Here is a 14,673-nt window from a genome sequence, read left to right as displayed (position 1 = left end):
ACCCCTTCAAATAGTTGTGGGAACTGAGCTTTGAGATCTTCTTTTGTGAGGGGTCGGCATGTTACTGACATGATGGCTTCGTGTTTTGATGGCTTTCCTTTTAGGACTTCAGTTTGGTCATATTGCAGGTCGACGAGTGCCAAGGCCCTGGCTGCTCTGTAGCTGAGAAGGCAGCGTCCTATGCACGGGCTCTTTATGACATGAATTGTGGTTGTTATCATGACGTCACGGTGTGTCAAGTCACATTGAAATTGTCCTCTGGACGTCATTGGCAGGGTTACAACCCATTGGAAGATGCGTGTTCTGGATTCCCGTAGGGGGTATAGGGCTGGGATGTCATGGTATAGTTCTTTGTTCATGACATTTACTCTTGCTCCAGTGTCAACAACAAATTGGTTTCTGGTGCCTCCCATTTGTATCATGACTTTGGAGGCCGTTGTGTCCTCAATGTCGATACTTAGGAGTCGGACGTACTCCCTATCATAGCCGTCTTTTAGGTATTGCGGCCGTTGTTTCTTCCTGATGGTATCTTGGTGGAGAGTTGTGATATGGGTCGACGACCAATGGGAACGGATGGGTCAGGTTGTCTAGCTCGTGAGGTGGCGAGAGTTCATTCATGTGTGCTCTGTCCTGCGCCGCTATGTGCACCTGGTCACCGTGACGGTAGTCGTAGAGTTCATGAGTTTTCCTGTCAGGTTCAATTTATAGACCTTCTAGCGCTCTTACTGTGTTTGGATGATGGTAGGCGGTCATGAGGCGCTGGTCCTGCTGTTCTCTGTATGATTCCGGTGTGGGCGATTGGCATTTGGTTGACGGGTTGGGCTTACTTCGGGGAGTTGTTCTCTGCACATGGCTTGAAAGTGGCTTTCTTGCCCACATCGCATGTATCGTTGGCCAATCGCAGGGCATGGTCCCTTGTGTGGGTACTCGAACCCGCAGAGGTAGCATTGTCGGTCACTTTGTGTCCGTGGCGAGGAGTATCTAGGAGTTGGTCTATTTTGGGTATTTGGTTATCGGGTGTTGGTTGTTATGGCTGCATGACATCACCCTTTTTGGGGTTTTCTATGGCTGCTGCCTGAACATCAATCCTTTCGTACTCTCTGGCCAAGTCCAAAACATCTTTGAGGGATAGGGTTTTTTTTAACAGGTGTTTCCTGAACATTGACGATATGCATCCCTCTATGATGCGTAGCCTTATCGCTTCGTCGTCGTTAAAGTTGGCAAAGTCACATTTGATGATTTTGCTTTGTAGGCGAATGACAAATTCCCCTATGGATTTGTGGGGGAGCTGGGCGCACTGATTGAAAGTATAGCGTTCATAGTCACGGTTTGGTGATAACCACGGTTTGGTGATAACCAGTTTCCCATTGATGGCTGCGAGGAGACGTGGGTAGGTGGCGCTGTCTTGCAGGGGGATTGTGCATATTATGTTCTTTATTTCTCTACCTGCCACATTTGTAAAGATGCTGATCTTGTTGGGAGGGTTTTGGGTGCCGATGGCACCTACAAAGTCTTCAAATTCCTCTATCCATTCTTCCCATCGATGCCCTTGATCATGATGTGGGTTGAGAGTGAATGGGCTTGGTCTTCTCATAAGGCTTGCATGTGAGCTTAGGCCGGCAGGAGCAATTATAGGAGATCCTTCCTCAGCTGCTGCTTGCGCTTGGTCGTTCATAGTCGTGCCTTGGGTGGCCTCGGGGTACTATTGTGCTGGTCTTTCTGTGCGGTGCGTGTTTGTTCGTGGATCTGGTATTGGCGGTGACCAGTTGGATTCTGGGATCTTGTAGTTGAATGAGTTTTACTGCCTTCCTCTTCTTTCAATAGGGGCTGAGTGGCAGCTCTTCTGTACTTGTGTTGGATTTAGATGTTGGAGTTTGCGCTCACAGGCGTATGCTGCTGGTGCGGGCTCTGTTGGAGTTTGCTCTCACAGGTGTGTGCTGCTGGCGAGGGCTCACACGTGATGCAAGCATTTTGTTGTACGGCCAGGCATGCGTTGCTGGCATGGTGCACAAGGGCCTTTTTATGGTGCCCCGGGTGGTGTGAGGGGTGAGCGTTTGAAGTTGCGCACAAGCGTGTGCTGCTGGCGGGGCTCACACGTGGTTCTGGCTGTTCATAATACGCTTTGGCGTATCTTGGTAGCTGTGTACGCGCGTGTCTTTCTGGTGCTCTGGGGGTATGAGCGGCGGTCTCTTTCTTTCATGGACCTGTGTTTTGTTTTATCCTGTAGGTTAACCAGGGGGCGCAGGGCTGTTCCTGATGTCTTTGTTGTTTTTTTCTGCGGCTCCTCCACGTCAGCGTTCCTCCCTGTTGCCACGTTCCAACGCACTCTCCCTCCGCTGCCTGGGCTTCGGTCCACCGGCGCTTCTCCTCCCGGCGGGGCTCACGATCTCCTGCCGCTGCTGGGCCCCTGGTTCACTGGCGCTTTGCCTCACGGCGGGGCTCACGGTCTCCTGGCGCTGCTGGGCTCGTGATCCACTGGTGCTTCTCCTCACAGCGGGGCTCACAGTCTCCTGGTACTGCTGGGCTCGTGGTCCACCGGCGCTTCTCCTGCTGCTGCTAGAGGTCTTGTTTAGCAATGTCCTGCTGCTGCCGAGACTCAGCTCTTTCCATTTCAGAGTCTGCAGCCGTTCTGTTGCAAAAGGGCACTACACAACATAGTCGTCCTTGGCACTTAATGGGTTAAAGGACGATAGGTGTATACAAGTTGTGCGTCCTTTCAAATCAATGTTCAAATTCTTCAGACAGTGTGCAGGGCAGAATGAAAGGCGTGTGGAGATTTACGCTTGAACGTGTGTTCATGTTTACGGACAGGGGGCGGTGAACAAGTCCCACGGAACAGCACGCGCATTGGAGTCAAGGTGCATCTTGGAATGCGGAACTAAATACTGAATGAGCTGCAACTACACTGAAACCTGGAAAAACGGAACAATAAATGGATACATAATGAACCTTTTTACGAGAGTTCCTTCCCTCGGCAAGAATAAATGGAGAGCAACGCCTATCCCCGCTTCCGCACTGATGGATACTTGCCAACATTCTGTGACCAAATTGATGTCGGATTTTTCAAGTTTCAAAAATAATACTTCGCATAACAATGACATCACAAGAAAATACTAAACATACATTGTTGGCACCACAGGAGCATACTAAAAAACACAACCCGTCAAACAGCAGAACATGGAAAGATGTTCAAATGTTTAAAATGTATAATTGTAAATGGTAATTTAACACCAAATTCAATTACCTAACTTCACAGAAGGTAATCACACAGAGCTGGTAGGCAGCGTTTGCCACTACTCTGTAGCAGCAGCCTGGGCAATACACATTTATTCCTGCAGTGCAGGTTGAATCACTGAACAACGTGGAGATGGATACCCTCCTCAGTCTGATAGGCAGATGCTGTGTGATGGTGCTACGCTCTGCCACTTGCCTTCACTGGTGCTTCACCTAAGGCCCTTCGCAGCCAGAGTGCAGGGCAGAGTCACAAAGCTGTCAGGTCCCTGGATTGGTCTGAGCCCATCACTCAAAGTAATCACTTACCCGCCCACCGCACAGACAGACTAACTAATGTGTTGCATGTTTGGTCTTGGGCCGGTCTCAAGCAGCCTGCCTTAGAGTCACAAATGACCTGCCCCTGCAAAAAGCAGTATGATCTGTCACCCAAATCTGTAGGTGGTAGGACTGCTCAAAAAGTAGAAGCCTACTGCCTAAATCAGTATGGTTGGCATGTATGCTCATGCAGTCTTTGGAATGGGCCAGAGAACTTAGTGGTCTGGTGATAGGCGGGAGACGCAAAGGAGATGGTCCGATTCTGAATACAAAGTAACTCTCCTTTAAAAAACAATCTCTCAAACACCGTGAGAAGAAATTAGAGGCTTGGGAAAAAGCGAACAGTCCACTGGCAGTACACTTATGTAACGTTTGTCTGCAGAAAAAACTTGTTTTGCTACAAAAGTGCCATCTCCTTGAACGGCGCAAAGCACAGGGGAGAAAAGTACCGGTGAACGAGGGAGAGAGCCGCGTTCTTTTATTAATGTGTCTTTTGTGTCAAGGCCAATGAGTGCGCACGCAGGATATTCGGACACTTCTGAAATGCACAGCTGTCTGGCTGCTGCTCTGCGTGAAAAGCGCATGGTGTTATCTTCCAACCAGCGTTGGATTGAGCAGTCGGCCAATCGGCCCGTGGCCGATGAGAATTAGAGCTGACTGGACTGTGGGCCGGTTTTATTTAGCACTTAGGGGCCGATTTTCACACACACACATAATAAATCATTCATGTCAGCTGCCTCGGCTATCAGCCTGATGGCGCCGGGGGGCCAGCCTGCAGGGTTGCCTGGGCGGGCTTGGTGTTGTTATTTTGTTACATTTCCTAAAAGTAACAGGCTCCGTCCGGCGGAGCGCGCCCATGTGCACAGAGGTGAGAGAGCAGAGCAGGCCATTTAGCATTCGGTTTTGCATTCAAAAGGAAGCGAGACTTCGAGTGCTGACTGCCTGCCGAGAGGAGCAAAGTGATCCCTGCAGAGGCTGTGGGGAAGGCGTGCACACACTCCGACGAGCTGGAGAGGTTAGTTGGCGGGCAGGCATAAACCTTGTTGTTCTCCTTTCCCAGTGCGTGTGCGCCAGATGTTCTTGCTGACTCGCATTGGAGCTTCAAGCACGAATTGTGCAGCCCGTACCGTAATAATAATTGATTTTTTTTTTAAAACTGATGGCATTCCTCAGACACCGAGAAGGGAAGGAAGCAGGCGGGTAAAGGAGTCAGGCTCAAGTTATTGATCAAAAGTCAACCGCAGTGTTAACTGTGCATTCATCACACGAACATTGTGCAGCCTCTGTTTACCTAGGCTGGCAGGCCTGGGCTGTTGCTTTTACAGATTCTCTTTGCTCCAATTATGTTTTCATGTTCACTTTGATGTGCACCATCTGCCAGGCTGTAATGAATTAATTTGCAGGCAGCGAGTTGGCGCGAGACACCATGGCGCCAGCAGCCACTTTGCATGTGGGAGTGTTACCTTTTTTACAAAACACTGGGAGCCAGCCTGGCCCGCTCCCAGTGTTTTGCAAAAAAGTAACATCCTGCAACAGCTCGTCCGTCAGGTTCATGCACAGTGGAAATGTGTAGTCTATCCTGCGGGTCGAGGTCGAGGAAGGAGTTTTCAAGGAGGTGGGAGCAGGAACGCTTCGCAGGTAAATAACGATCAAATGAATTTCTGTTGTGTGTCTGGTCTGATCAGTTAATGTGCTGTGTTATTCGGTAATAATATGTAAGCTTTGTCTTGTCCCCGGACCTGTGCTACGTTTGTGGAGTAGATTGATTTGTACATAATTGTCCGGGGAGGCCGCTGTGCCACAGGGGAAGGTTTTAATGTTTCATTCTCTGGGTCAGTGCGATCATCATACCGCAATGTTTTTTATGGTCATGGCCAATGATTGATTTGTGGCTACCGGGCCGGCATGGGCTGCAGCATGCATGCCTGGGTCCAGAGGGTACATTCGGGGTAATGTTGGGGGAAGCGAACTGGCCTTGCAGCGGGAGTCGGGTCTTTGTTGGCAACTTGGCGGGCTCCTAGTCATCGGTGCATGTGAAAGCAGTGCACGGGTCGTGGGGCTTCTATGGTGCTGGCTATGTCGTTGCTCCACAGAAATGTGAACGCAGTTTATATGGCAGAGGGCCGCATTGGACAATCGAATCTCCAGAAGGCAAGAAAACTAGTGCCTCTTCATGTAGAGATTACACATTTAACCGCAATGGGGGAGTGGGGGGCGGTGTGGTTGCTTGGGTCTGTGGGCATCCATTTGCATGTTTGCACATGGGATAGGTGGTATGCCTGGGCAGCGAGTACGCAATAAAAAGAAGCCAGTCTAGGCGAATGGCGCACTTGCCCGTTAAAACAAGTCATGTGCTTTACTTCAAACCACACTTTGGAATTGGGCCACTTTCTGCGCATGTAGTGATCTTGGGCAATTCACCGAAATCTGCCTGTGCCGCGTGTCTTCCAAAAATAAGAGCTCTTTGACACAAGGCGCGCATTACACAAGGCACTATACAGAAGAAAACTGGAGGCACACTTCACAGGAAAGGATGGCTAAAAGTGAGTGATATGAGGAGGGAGACAAGTGGGGTCCTGTATGCAGTGCTCACAACAAACTGACATGTCTCTGGTCGCTGGAGTGCCTCTTTATGTAGCGCCTGGACTTACATCCAGAACACTCACCACATATAAATAGGTTGCCAGCAACAAACGAGGACACAACCCAATACCTACAGCACATCAGCATTAACATTAATGACACAAAAACTGAAAACTAAAGTCTGGATCCGTCTCGCGCCACAGCAGGTGCATTTACCCAAGCGGCAACTCTGCTCTGTGTGAGAAGTGCAAACGCCAATTGCTCAGGGTGCCCCCTTTTGTTGTGGGACAGGTTGGTTGTGGTGGGTCGGGGTAGGGGTTGGATTGTATGGGCGTATGCTGACTGTTTCAGTGGAGTGAGCGGTGTGTTGCGTCACAGGGAGGACAGCGTTTGCGAGGTCATTATAGGAGACATGCTTTTCAGTAGGAAAGCGGGTGGGGGTTGTTAATTTGTGAGCTTAGTTGGATTGGTTGGTGTTGCTGGGCAGCGACTGAGGAGTTTTGTGTTTTTCCCAGGTGTCAGATATATCCAAGACACAGATGGCCTAATACTGATCTTGGGACCGCAATGGACACCACACCAACAAATGCTACTTTACTAAAAACACTGATTCTCGTAGTATGACGCTTGAAAACCTATGTCGCCAGGTTGATTATGATAGTTAATATCATGATCTGAATGAATCAAGGCCTGTAAGAATGTCACTGTATTCTCTCATGTTCCCTCCCTGCTTTGAAGCGCTATGAAACACGTTGTGAATAAGCGCTATATAAATAATTATTCAATTCAACCCTGCAGCAAGCGCATTAACCTGGGCAGACATCTAGATGGAAAACCAAGAAAAAGAAACGTTATAAACACAGCCCTGCCACCTGTGGCCTTCCCTTTTAATAACAGAATGTGGAAACACACAATATTCACATGTCCTCTGTGTACGCCTAGAATGAAAACCCAAAACCAAGTTAATCGCAGATTCGTCAGGGTAAAGGGGCGGGGGGGCAATACAGCAGTACTTTAACGACCAACAAACCAACATGCGGTCTATGAATAAGTGTGTGTAGGACTATACATCTGCGAGCTTCGGCAAATTCACAATAAATACCCTCACTCTTCAGTGAATTGGGGTTGCCATGGTATCGCTGGGCCATGGTATCGTTGGGCAGCCATGGAGAGGGTGAGGGCATGTTGGAATGCTTGCGATCCTAACGTAGATTTCCAAATGTATGTATCTGTGGCATTTTATAGGTAACAGAAAAAGCGCATTGAGGGGGGCAGGGGGTCACAGATACCAGAATGCAAGGCAAAAAAACTCAACCATCGTCACCCTAACCCTCCTTCCCTGCTGGGGTTGCGGAGCCCTGTATAAGCATTGACTTGCAGCAGGTCCCAAAACCGCAGTGGCGGTGGTTGGTTCATTGCATTCCTGCGCCTCGGAGCTGTAGACCCTGTCACAGAACTGTATGCAAAGTTATGTTATTTTATGAGTTGTGTTGTAATGTAACAGACACATGAACCCTCCATAAGTAGCATTTTCTGTAAAATCGTGAATTGACGTGATTCACGGATGATGGTGTGAGGGCCACTTTTTTTGAGGCGAGGGGTGGGCCACTTTTTTGAGGCGAGGGGTGGGCCACTTTTTTTTGGGTGTCCGGGCCTATTTCTTGTCCCAGTCCGACACTGCTTCCAACTGGTGACGTAAACTCACACTGCTGCCTGCTGTCAATGGGGTGACATGTAAGCGAGGGGAGGCGGCGTCTTATGGTTAGAAGGTCGATGCATCTTCCATTCAAAATGCATAGAAGTGCATATGATATTTGGGACAGGCACCAGCCCCATTGCATGAAAGGTGCACCTGCAGGGGTAAATAACTAGACACTGTGTAATGACGCCAATCAAACAACAACACCTTTTAAAATGATGGCGTGTGTATCATTTGGGTGACTTTGGTAGAGAGTGTTCACGAATAAATTCACGATTGCTCGTTTCTGAAAGTCACACACGGCATAGAGTAGGGGTCTGCGTATGATCCCGGACACCCCGTACTGCAGGCAGGTGGGGGGTTGTACTCGTTCCTGTAATAGGTCGAATCGGCGGGGCGTGTCTCCTTGCACTTGAGGCGTCGCACTGTGGGGGAGTCTGTTTTGCAGAAAGAGCTGGAAGCACAGACCCTCTGATGTTGCAGATCACGGGATGACTCTTGGGCGCGCGCTATAGTTTCCCATGTGCATTTCCACCCAAACACGCTGATGTCCCTATAGTCAGTGCTTTAAGTGGGGTAAGACATTGAGGTTGCGGGGAGGTCTCATCCAGGGGCGTGGCTTGCATAATGGGCGTGGTCTAACACTTGCTGGGCGTGGCCTAAAGACGACCATGTAAAAATTGTCTGGTTTATATATAACTAAGTACATATAGCAAAACAATCTGCTTGGTACAAACTAAATAGATAAATCACCCGGCAATGCATAAATAAATACACCTGGTTGTGTATGCAGGTGAGGCCTTGTGACCCAAGAACTCTCAGCGCAGGACCCGTTTTATTTATTGATGCATTGTTTAGATACACCCAGTGCTTTAAGTGGGCCAGGGCCTACCAGGGCCCCGGCATCTCCAAAAAGTGGGGCTGAGCCAGGGCCCTGCCGGGGACCCCCGGCCTCACCACGCCATGGCAGGACGCATTATCCCGCCGCGGCCGCAGCCGCGACGGGAGATGCGCCCGCCACTTTAATGTCAGGCAAGCTGACAGAAGTGCCAGCCAGGCACAGCGTCGCTGTGACTGGCTGGCACTTCCATCAGTCACTGAAACTTTCTCTGATGACCCCTCATCTGAGGGGCCATCAGAGGAAGCTAGAGTCCCTTAGTTTTCCCTCGCCAGGTCACTGACCCTCAGCGAACCCTCGGGCTCCGTGATCTAATCTGCAGAGATCACTGAGCCCGAGGCGCCTTTCTGCTTTGGCAAGGCTTTATAAAAGATGCCTTCAACTGTGTACGTTTAAGCCATCTTTTATAAACGTAGACATATTTCTATGTTTATAACAGACGGCTTGAATCGTACACAATTCAAAGCAACTTTTATAAAGCTTTGTCGACGGACAAAGCCACCTTGGGCTTTGTCCATCCTCAACGCTTTATAAAAGATGGCTTGTACGTTTCAAGCCGTCTTTTATAAACATAGACATATGTTACAAATGTCTATGTTTATAAAAGGCAGCTTGAAAAGTACAAACCATAGTAAGGTAAGCACACAAGTGTGCGTAACTTACTATGGTTTGTGCACTTACAAGCCACCTTGTATAAACATAGAAATATGTAACATTGCTATGTATATAAAAGAAGGCTTTAAAAATCACAAACCATATTAGTACGCAAACAAATATATAAATGCTCAAATACATTTATATATTTGTTTGGCACCTTACTATGATTTGTGCACTTTTAGGCCACGCCCGCAATGGAAGCCACGCCCCCAAACGAGGCCCCCCCCCTCAATTTTTTACCCCACGTAAAGCACTGGATACACCTACAAACACCTCTACCACAGCCTTTCCCTACTCATCTGTCTTTTTCATCAATCTGCTCTTTTCTCTCCTTCCCATTTACCTTTCCTCTTTTATCGCCCTCTCACTATTGTTCCCCTCTTTGCATCACTACTTTTCACCACTTTTCGTTTCACTACTTGAACAAACCTGGTTTATTTATGTATGCATTGTTTGTTGGATACGTAACAAACAATGCATAAATAAATAAATTAACCACGTCGTGCGCAGAGCAGGAACAGAACACGACCCGATTTATTTCTTTATTTATGCGTTGTTTGTCGGAAGCACATACCCGACAAACAATCCATACATAAATAAACCGGTACATTTTTATATTTATACATTGTTTGTCGGATACACGTATCCGACAAAGCCGTTTTATTTATTTGTTTATTTATGCAGTTTTTCGGATGCACGTATCCGGCAAACAATGGTTAATTACATAAACCGGGTCTGTACAATCGTGGGTTCCGAATCTGCAGCGCACAGCCCCCAAGTGACCTGGGGAGGGGTTGCAGGCATGATTTTGCCCACAAGCAACAAAGGGACTGTAACTTCGTCTCCTGACCACTTGTGAGGGGTCAGGAGAGGAAGTTAGAGGTTGGAGATGCTGTAGTGTTTCCTGCAGGCAGCTGTGACGGGCAGAAGTGCCAGCCAGCCACAGCGTGGGCAATGCTGTGGCTGGCTGGCACTTTTTTCAGTCACAGTAGCCTGTTTCAATCATGGCGGCTGGGTTAATGACCCCCTGCAGCGTGGAGGGCACGCTGCAGGGGGACGGGGCCCCAGCAGGGCCCTGTCTCAGCCTCACTTCTTGGAGACTGCAGGGGCTCGGCCCCGGCTCGCCCTGGCCCACTTAAAGCACTGGCTATAGTTTCTCATTTACATTTACACCCAAACACTGCGACGTCCCCACAGTCTTGTTCCCACCCAAGCTGCTGGGTGCAATATTGCATCAACCTTGGCAGCCACATCTCGAGCCCACATGCTGCCGAGCTGTCTCTCCCCTCTTGCAGCCCTGCCAGCATCTGCCTGTGGCTTTCTTATTCGTAGGTTTGTATACAGTTGTCTTACTATCACAAGTTCACAACCTGCTCCTGTACAACATATGGACTATTTACTTGTCAGTGGGAAGTGAGCATCTTGAAATTGATGCAATAATGGCTGGAAATGTGTCTCGTAATTGCCGCAGAACCTGCTTGTTCAGTCCCCTAATAACGTGCGTGAATGCGGTGTTATGCCAGAATCTAACACGTGCAGTGGGTTTTCAGTGTATCGTGGGGCCGCACCCGTCACACACTGAAAGAGGCACGCTGCTTCCTTTGCCTGCAGCGAGTATCTCGTTGCGTCTTCGCTGGAAGACCATATCCTAGCTGGATTAGCTGTGAGGGACGGGATGCACCAAGCGGTGGAAATAGAAAAAAATGTAAAGGGGGATCCCACAAGGCCGCAGTGGGGGTGGAGTTTGGAGGAAGGGCGGAGTTCCGAGTAGGCGCAGCTGGCAGTTGGTATTACTGAAAGGATATGTTCAAAATAATATTTTAAAAATTGTGCAATTTCTTTCATGTTGCTTCTTTCCAAACTCCACACTGTAAATACATTCCACTTTAAATCACTTCCATGGCAGTGGTGCCCCCAAAATACGATTGGTAATGCAGTGATTTTTAGAAAGTTAAGGGATCCATAGACACGCTCTAAAGTAGAAGGTTGCCAGGGTAACTCGACAGGTTGAAAGACCCTTGCTGAGATGTTATATATTCAAAACTGGTTACCATATGACTTTTTTCAATTCCTTATAAAAAAAAACAAGTGCTGTAAAATATGGTTGACCGGGCAGTGCTTGCCTGGGAGGCCTTGGGGTCTCGAACTTCCACAAATATCATTAGGCCTCACAATTGGCGCTTCCGAGCCTGGTTCCCCTGACCCGAGCCGCCAAAGTGGGTGGAGATTGAACAGTCAAGACTGCCATTAACCCTTTGCTTTCTTCCCTACATCTCTCCCCCGATACGGAATCCTGGCCAGGCACACCTTGTTCCACAAAATGTACATTTCGAATCTGGGACTGGGCATTGAAGGCATCCCATGTGGCCTGGGCCCAAAAACCCCAATCTTTCATAACCCGTCCTTCTCTCCAGTAACCCACCCCACACATTTTAGGAACTGGGTGAGAGGGGAATTAAAAACCCTAGCAAAAATGTTCGAAAATGGCCACCCACGCACGTTTGAAAGCTGTAAAACAACTTTCCAGCTGACCGAAACGGACGATTCTCCTACACCCAGCCCCGCCAATGGTGTTCTCACCCACTGGTCTGACTGGGGGCCACACGAGACCACAGCCCTATCGAACTCACCGTGTAGGGGGAACTGACGGGAAGATATGAACTACTGCCGGTGGAAATGCTGACCCTCAGGCCCACATACATGACACAATGGGAAACAGACCTGGGACACCCGATCGAGGATCACACCTGCGCTGACATCTGGACAAGAAGCTACTCCTCTTCGCTGTGCGTCACAAATAGAGAATGTGCCCTCAAAGCACTACCCCCCGGTGCGACTCCATCACATCCATAATTTGCTAAACCCACAATGCTGTTGTAAATGCGGGCTGTAAGGCACCTACTTACACATGTGGTGGCACGGCCCCATCGTCCAATCTTTCTGGGACCAGTGCCTTTCCAGCATCAAGGCCATCACCCGGATCACCATTCCAAAAACTCCTGAGGACGTCCTGTTCGGTTCCCCAGTCCAAGGGACATACCCAAGGACGGGGAAGAATTATGATTGCCCGCACCTGAAAGACCCCAGAGGGACCATGAATGACCCTTTGGTGGATCAAAATATTGGACATTCTGGTGGCAGAAAAGGTTACTGCTTACAAGGAAGGCCTCCTGCACAGGTTCCCGGACATTTGGGCCCCCATTCTAGAATACGACCAGGACTTCCCAGCACAAACACACAAACCCCACTTATCACAGCTGGTCTTACGAGACAATACTTAGCAATGGACTTCCCGTGATCGAACAGTAAGATGAAGGAGGGCAACTGGGACAGAAGGGAAGACAAGCGTATAAATAAGTGAGAAGGGAATATGCTCTTCATCCAATCACCAAATAACATTGTACTTGTGATACTGTATTGATTTCCCATAAATATAACCGAACCAAAATAAAATTGTAAAAAATGTTTTATTGAGGAAAGAAAGGCACCTCCCACCCATTCATAGTTAACCCAGAGGTTGGGGTAGGACATTAGGAAACAGTTCAACAGCCGAGTTTCGTGGAGATGAATTGCAGCCCGCTGCCATAGATGTCTCTTGGCCGGATTTGCAAGGATTTGCACTGGAGAAATTGAGGTGGTTCCCTTAGCATTTCGGATTTGCTCCCCCTATCTTATACCATATTTAAAAAGCCCAAAACTGACCCAAATGTGAAACTTACCAGAGAATCTTTGAGATGCTCATGTTCATGTGTGAGTCACAAGGATTCGCTCAACAGCACCTGAGAGATGTTCCAGGCAGCACAAGGTGTCCTCTGGTTTCAAGCATTCTGAATCAGGGTCAAACTACAGTTGATCAGGCATATACTGACTTCCCCGGGTGCAAATTGGGCCAGGAGCCTTTAGAAATGTATTGTCTTGGCCTCTATAGAGCACAAACAGCTCCTCTAATCCAGAGCCATGTGGGTGGTCCAGTAATACGTTTGATGAGGCTGATTGCCATATCAGTAGTTTGTACAGGGCACACCAGCAAGCCACATGTAGATCCAGTGACATAATCCAGAAGCCTCAGGCAATGCCAGTCTCGATGTAACCAGTGCCAGTGTGGGGGAAATGTGCTTGGGTTTGCCTAGAACATTAAAGGTCCACATCAGGGTCCGTAGCTGTAACCAGTACCATTTGGTGATTGGGGTCAGAAGGTCACTGGAAACTGTTTTGCACTGATTGTGGTATTAACCTCTTCATCAGTACAAACACTGCAATTTGGTGAGCCGATTATGTGCGCAGCTGATGCGATTGCCTAATGGTAGCTGCATCCTAGCATTAGGTGTGGTGGTATTTGAGATCAGTTCAATGTGTGCAGTCTGGAGGATTGTCACCAAGACTGGGTTCTGGCTGCGTTAGGCCTGTGTAGGACGCTTATGTGTGCATCTAGGCCCATTTTTCATGGAGTATAGCTGCATTCTAGCAGAATGTTGAGGTGTTCATGGCGTATTGTTTGTATGTGAGCAGCTAGGCCGCAATTGATCGAGGGGTGTAGCTGCGCTCCATTGTGTTTTGGTGTAGAGAGTGAGCATAGTGTTAGGTGAGGTGAGTGTCTTAGGAGCCCACTATTCCGGATTTCAATTACACGTTTGCAATTGCTGCATTCAGAGTGAACTTATTAGTGACTTAATATTCACATTCAGTGGCATCTTTGCTCGCTATCTCTTTGAATAATTGTCAGCAGATTGCACGGTCTCAGCGGCCTTAGATGGTCTTAATCGGGATTATGGAAAGAGACAGGTTTTTGGAGCTTTGCAGAAGGCCATGTAGTCTTGGGTGTGTCAGATATGTGGGGGGAGTGAGTTCCACAGTGTTGGGGTTAAGCTTGAGAAGGCAGATCCTCCTATCCTGGCAGAATTACAGGTTGGAATCACTAGAAAGAGGGCAGTGCTTGATCTTAGGGTGCGTGATGGGAGGTAAGGTTTTAACTTCTCTTGTAGCAACGCTGGGCCGGTCTTGTGCACTGCTCGGTGGGTAATGCATATGGTCTTGAAGGTGGCCCTTCGTCCAACAGGGAGCCAGTGGAGGATGCAGAGAGCGGGGGAGATGCAATCTCTGTGTCCCAGGACGAGGAGGAGTTTGGCAGCAGTGTTTTGGGCTCTTTGGAGTTTTTTGAGTTGGTATGCCGGTGCTCCCAGGTATAAGGAGTTGGCACAGCCCATTCTCGACATAATAATAGACATATCAGTGGCAAGTCTATTGGGGTAGGTGAGGTAAGGAAAAATGCATCTAAGGAGTTTGAGGT

The 14,673-nt window shown here is 48.6% G+C and overlaps 1 long non-coding RNA gene across 1 annotated transcript in view; it reads left to right on the top strand.

The window, feature by feature from the left end:
- The first annotated feature begins 5,061 nt into the window (after window positions 1-5,061).
- The window catches only part of LOC138447734 (uncharacterized), a 202,333-nt gene continuing 192,721 nt past the window's right edge, over window positions 5,062-14,673 (top strand). The window contains exon 1 of the long non-coding RNA XR_011259935.1: window positions 5,062-5,187. This is a non-coding gene — a long non-coding RNA (uncharacterized lncRNA). The remainder of the gene's footprint in view (window positions 5,188-14,673) is intronic.

Source organism: Ambystoma mexicanum, chromosome 3q (genome assembly GCF_040938575.1).
Source record: "Ambystoma mexicanum isolate Mex_15411 chromosome 3q, UKY_AmexF1_1, whole genome shotgun sequence".
NCBI classification, from domain to species: Eukaryota; Metazoa; Chordata; class Amphibia; order Caudata; family Ambystomatidae; genus Ambystoma; species Ambystoma mexicanum.
The sequence above is the reverse complement of the archived record's forward strand: the minus strand, read 5'-3'. Positions and strand labels throughout refer to the sequence as shown.